Source organism: Scomber scombrus, chromosome 18 (genome assembly GCF_963691925.1).
Source record: "Scomber scombrus chromosome 18, fScoSco1.1, whole genome shotgun sequence".
Taxonomy (NCBI): domain Eukaryota; kingdom Metazoa; phylum Chordata; class Actinopteri; order Scombriformes; family Scombridae; genus Scomber; species Scomber scombrus.
This window is the reverse complement of record NC_084987.1, coordinates 16,959,472-16,965,789: the sequence shown is the minus strand read 5'-3', so window position 1 is coordinate 16,965,789 and position 6,318 is coordinate 16,959,472.

The following is a 6,318-nucleotide window of genomic DNA, read 5'->3' as shown; positions in this document are numbered from 1 at the left end:
CTCTCTGACCCTATTCTTCCCCTACCAACCTCTCCCTCTTTCCATTGTTGCCTCAGACTCCATGTTGGGTAAGCCAAACGCAGCAGCTATAGAAATATCCCATATTTCTAAATATCCATAACTCTGAACCATCCATGTTAAGCTCCTTATCGCCTGAGGATTAAAGGGCTGGATTAACCCTTGACTATCTATTCTGCATTTTAAACTAACAGTTAATCCTGCCTGCTATCTGTGGGTGCCCTTTCACGCCAATATCTCTCATTGTGCTGCTGCATTGTGTGCTTGTGTTTGTTTGTGTGCATGCAAAAATAGACAGGCATAAAGGAAGTAAAAGATGTGAAAGAGCAGATAATCAAAATACCAAGTTAAAAGAAAAAGAGAATAGTAATGACCTCCAACATTCTGTGGGAATTCCATGGCTTTCATTGACCAGAGAATGTGAGACTTACTATAATCTGCCTTTGACCTCACATTTTTTCACACACACACACACTGCTGAGAGAAAATGACAGTAGCCCCCTGTCCACTTTCCACAAGAATATGATCATCAGGAGCTTTGAATGTACGAATCAAAAGTGATCAAAGTTAAGCAGATAACCACAAACTGTGTGTGTTAATAATACATGCATGAGTGTGTGACAATATGTGTCGAAATGTAAAATCTTTCCTCAGACTTAAAAGTATCTTTAAACCAGCGATGTCACTCTATTCATCCTTCTTTCCAAACTGTTATCGCTCTGTTCCTTTGAGCTCCCCTATCAGCAGATATTGAAATTTGAAATCATTACTGCTTAACCAAGAATTTGATGTCAATTAAGCGCAAAGCATTTGCATAAGGTAAATGTAAGGTTGCTGTGAATAAATGATATAACTCACCTGTGCAGCTTATATGCACAGCAATTTACAGCTACTTCATATAACAAATGTTATATAACAGGTTGCTCAAATCCTGTCCAAACTTCTCTACCACAACACATTCTCCTCTCATCATAGATACTATATAAAATAGTACATGAAAATATAGGAGACACATTTCTCTAAGCAAAAGATGAAAACTTTCACTCCAATCTTGTGAGAAATATTTGAGATGAAACTCTGAAAGTGAGTGAGCTAAAGCAGCATCATATCAGCCTTCTCTAGAATAACAGAGGCGAGTGGGAACTGCGTGTCCTAGAGGTTTACAAAAAAGCCAAAATTGATCATGAAATTACTCCAAACTGCTCGCTAAATAGCTGCTCGGAGCCCTAAAGTCCAACAGTCCAGGACAGTCTTTTATGTTTTGCTCGAGTCCTTACTAACACACAAGATAGTGAATCATATCATTCTCAGATCTTTGCGCTGGCTCCCTGTGTGTCAAACAATTGACTTTAAAAGACTACTGCTGGTTTATAGAACACTGAATGGTTTAGGGCTAAAATGCATCTGTTATCTGCTGCAATACGTTATGAACCGCCCAGACCTCTCAGATCATCTGGGACAAGTCTGCTTTCTGTCCCCAGAGTGAAAACAAAACATGGAGAAGTAACGTTCAGTTTTTATGCATCATATATCTGAAACAAACTCCCAGAGAACTCGAGGCCTGTCACGACTCAATTAATTTAAATCAAGGCTTGAAAGTTTTCTGTTTTCTTCTGCCTTTTATATAATTTGAATTTGGGACTATTAATCCGTGTCTTGCACTGCACTTTAACTGCATTTTTATGCTTCTGGTTAATGGTTTTATTCTATTTATCTTACTTTCTCTTTTTTTATTCTATTCTCTTAAAATAATATTCATATATGCCGTTTTATATTGTATTGTGTGTCTTTATATCTTGTACATCTGTTGTAAAGTATTTAAATTGCCTTGTGCTTTAAAGGTAATATATAAAACAAAACTCACCTTGTCTTAAAGCAGGACTGGAGACATGTCCAGAATCCCACTTTTGTCAAACTGCTGCTTCATTTGATTTATGATAACAATAGTGAATGCTATGGCAAGCCCGATTTGACTTCTTTAGTCCAGAAGTGGAGATACCTTAAGTGGTTATTGTGGTCATATTTATGAATTCATGGCTACAGCAAAAGCCAAAACCTGCTCTTCCAGTTAAAAAAAAACCCTCTGCAAATTCTGCTTTTGAAAGTTTTATATGTGCCATGTAAACAAGGCATGAGGTGTGTATATAAATAAGCAAAAAAGCCAGAAGAAAGAAAAAAAACATCTAAAAAAATATATATCAATAATTAATCATCTCCATTGCTCTTTCACTGGGAACCTCTCTGTATTTTGACTATTAAATGATTTCTTCCAAAGGTTGGGGAGAGAGAAGTTTGGAAAGTAAGTGTAAGAAAAATTGCAACTATGTGAGATTCTAATTTTGCTCTTAGTACTTGCTTCAAAGAGAGAGGTGACCCTTTAAATGCAGAGGAGTAACAGCTGTTTCCTTTCAATTATTTGCTTTTCAAAGAATGCCAAAGTTAAATTGGTTACGTAATTTTCAACAGACTTTTCTCAAAGGTGAAAGGCACATCAATCAGTTTTACATGCTTTTATATTCAGTGCATGGCCTCAAACATGATAACCAACTTGTTTGTGTCCAAAAAGAAAAAAAAGTCTTTAGTGCAAATAAAATGATGCAACAAGCCTGTGAATTAAGTACAAGCTTGGAGCTTACGGTGCCTTCAAATTGGGTCATGGTTACTCCATGTTCAAGAACAGCTCATACGGCAGGTTTGTCACCTAAAAATATGTAATTAGTACTTTATGTTCAAGGTATTTGCTGTCACTGTCATATACTTTCACATTTCTGTTTTAGAGGAGTGTATGAGGTAGGATTGGTGGCACTGAGAAATCCTCCAGTCCTGTGGAGAATTTTCACTGCTTTGAACACTTTTAGAAAGCAGCAAAGGCTCTGAGATGACAGCTAGGAGACGAACATTTGCAGGGTCCTTGCTGCTAGGCTTAATGCCTATGTCAGCAGCCATGGACTGATGAGAGGTGCTCTCACAGACCTGATTTCTCACTTGATACAGAGTACTATCACCTTGTCTGTTGCTGGCACATCCATCAAATACTGAAATTTCGGAGGTGAATGCAGAAAAGGAAGTTTTACCCAGCTACTTCTGGAGCAACCCTGTCTCCTGGAAATCATGCTTATGTAATATACTACTAATTGGCAACAGCAAATGTTTTTCTTACTCAAAATGCTCATTGATACTTTATTTCATTTGTTGTCATTCAATATCTGCTCTTGCAATAGGGTATCTGTTCATACCTGTTTTTAAGTTTGTTTATTATTATTATTTTAGTGTGAAATTACAGTGGGGTACTGTAAGATAAAGCTTTTTTTGGTTTGTCTTTTTGAAAGTGAGTTTGTTGCATGAATGTTATGATAAAAAAATGTTATTTAGTGTTCAGAGTTAGGCACATAAGTGGTGGGGAAGCACTTGGTTGAGGTTAGGAAACAATCATTCAATCATAAGCTCTTGGTTTAATATTGAAAAAGGCAACATGGACTTGAATATTTCTCTCTAATCTTGATCTTCTTGTCTGAATGTAACCCAACCTTAAAAGTCCTGCACTTTGTTGGCCCACCACCTGTTGCAAACCACCTTCATACAACTTTGGTGCAATAATATACAGTACCTCCTTGAATGGAAAAATGTTGCCAGTGAAAATAATCCAGGCACTAATTACATTTTCTTTCTATTTGGGAAAACAAATTAGTTTGAAATGATATTTCTAGACAATTTTGTCAGAAGCCACAGAGAGTAAATAGGTCAGATATGGTATGTTAGTAAATTCTGCAGCAGCTTGAAGATATCTATGAAGGACTAATTCAACTAACAATAGAATCAGCATCCCCACATGATGGATTAAATGATGCATTGTGTTCTGGGCATGATAACACAGTATCCATATGTAGGATCATATATGCAAGATATTTCTCTACCGGACATTTTGTTATGTAAGAACTGTGTTTCAAATAACGCAAAGGTAATGTGGGAAAGTGGGGCTAAAAATATCTCCAGCTCTTTAATGATCTAGGATTAGTAGCTGTATTCACCGATGGAGTCATTGTCATCCTTCTATACAACACTGCATTATGCTCCTCAGTGGACACTGAGTGATGATCAAAATTGATCCACTGACCAAATGTGGAAACCCATGGCCTCAAGGTAAAGTACAATGAAAGCCATTCACAAGCCAATTCATTAGCAATGTTTAACTATCCAAAAAAGGAACTTCCCTCCCTCTACAGGTCACATGTAAACCCTAACCTAAACGATAGTCTGTTGCCATACTTCAAACTACCTCCTAAGCAAAAGCCCTTGTTCTGCAGTGACACTTGATTTGGCATGGAAGCAGAGGCAATGCAAGGGACAGCAGGTGAGGGTCAGGGAGAAGATATACAAATATCACTTTTGGGGTGCACTCTGTCCATTTTCCACAAACAAGTTCATTGCAAACAATCAGTTGTTGGAGCTGCTGGACTTCTTTGTACTTATTTATCCAAAGTGAGGAGTCAAACAATGTTTGTTATCTTTTCTGATTGATTATCTAAAAAGAAATCAATGCTGAACCTCTGAACATATGACTGACTGAAATGATCAAGATTATTAATAAGTCTTCTGAAATATTTTATTATTATTATTATTATTAATGGTTAGAGTTAAACAACTTTTTTTTTTTTTTAATAATGCAACTGCATTCAATCAGTCTCTTAACATCTTGCTACTCCTGCTTTTCTGTACAGATGAACAGTATCAGCAATGTTCTTTTTGTCTCACAAACAAGCAAAGCGCAGTAAGCTACTGGAAAGGATTTAAAAGCCTTCCATGGCACCATGTAATTACCCTGAATATTATGTGTCATCCTAGCTCCTGCATTAAAAGCATGTCAGGAATCACCCTGAGCAGTTATAAAACTATTAACGCTCATTTGAATGTCTCTTCATCCCTCTTTCCAACCCTCTTTAACTGTTAGAAACCTCCCCCATCCGTTAATCCTTTCTTATCTCTCTGTAGTTCATCACTCCTTGAATGGACTCTCTGGGCAAAGTGGAGCTAATAGGAAATCCATGTCACCAGTTTGTCTGTTTTCATCCTGTTAAAAATGGTACAGGGCATTATCAGTAACCACCACACTCTTAAGCTCTATACATACAATCTTAGCAATCAGCTTTTTTTTTTCGGATTTGCATTTGGGTTTTCTTGGTTTTATTGTGCTGTTGTTGATGATGGGTATAGAGATGAAGATGATTATTGAGGCTATGAAGACTAAGTTTATGATTCTATTTAATTAATAAATTTGGTTTTGCCACAATTGAACCAACTATAGTGCCCGAGTCCCTCATACAGACTTGTTTTCAAGATTGAACGATGTGTGATTGCATTCACCAGCTTTCTCAGAGAATCTTCTTTCATAAACCAAAAACAGTCATCAAGCTTTCAGGTTTGCTTCAACGTTGTGCAGCCCACTGAATAGGGTTAGGGTTAGGGGTTAGGGTTAGGTTAATGTACAGTTGTGTTTCTCCAACTGTACATATCCAACTTACATGTTCATGGATTACAAATGTATAAAACAAAGAGAAATAACATAACTTGTTTGCACTTTGAGGTGTCCTGTTAACAGATGCCTTTTTCACAGATGTCTCCTTTATAATAGTATTAGTAGTAAAAGTATCAATGGGGAAATGCTTTTTGGTACCACAGCATTTTTTCGCTCCAATACGGCAAGTGGCCATTGGGAAAAATTGGCAGCAAGGCTGAGTGACAGCGCCATATCCACCTCTCTTAATACATCCATGACCTGCAGGCAGAAAAGCAATTACAATTGAGGCTACACACAACTCAACAAAACAAGATAACCTCACAACAGCATCTTTGTTTGTTGTGTCTGGCTAGACAACAAGTTGGGGTAGAGGTGGTTAGTACTACCCCTTAAAGCAAAACATAAAAATACACTGTGCACTTGTAGTACGTACAGTCACAGTGGATGGTGATATTGTCAATGTTAGCACAACCCAGTCTCACGGCAGTTCGTAAAATAATCACATAATTTAATCTATTAATGCGTGTCCATGGACACAAATTTTCTATTTTTTTTGTGTCACAGAACACGACTTTCAAACTAATTTTCAGGACTGGGACCAGCGAAGCTGTATTGTTTTTTACTCCATTTAATTTTAATTTTGAAAATATACCTGCTGTATTACTCAGCATTTAACCAGGAGATTGTATCTTTGTTTTGTCTTTATCAGTCCCATGGTCAGACTGGATAACTCCTGTCGATTTTATTCATATTCTCAACATTTGACTAGCCTACCCATGATCCTC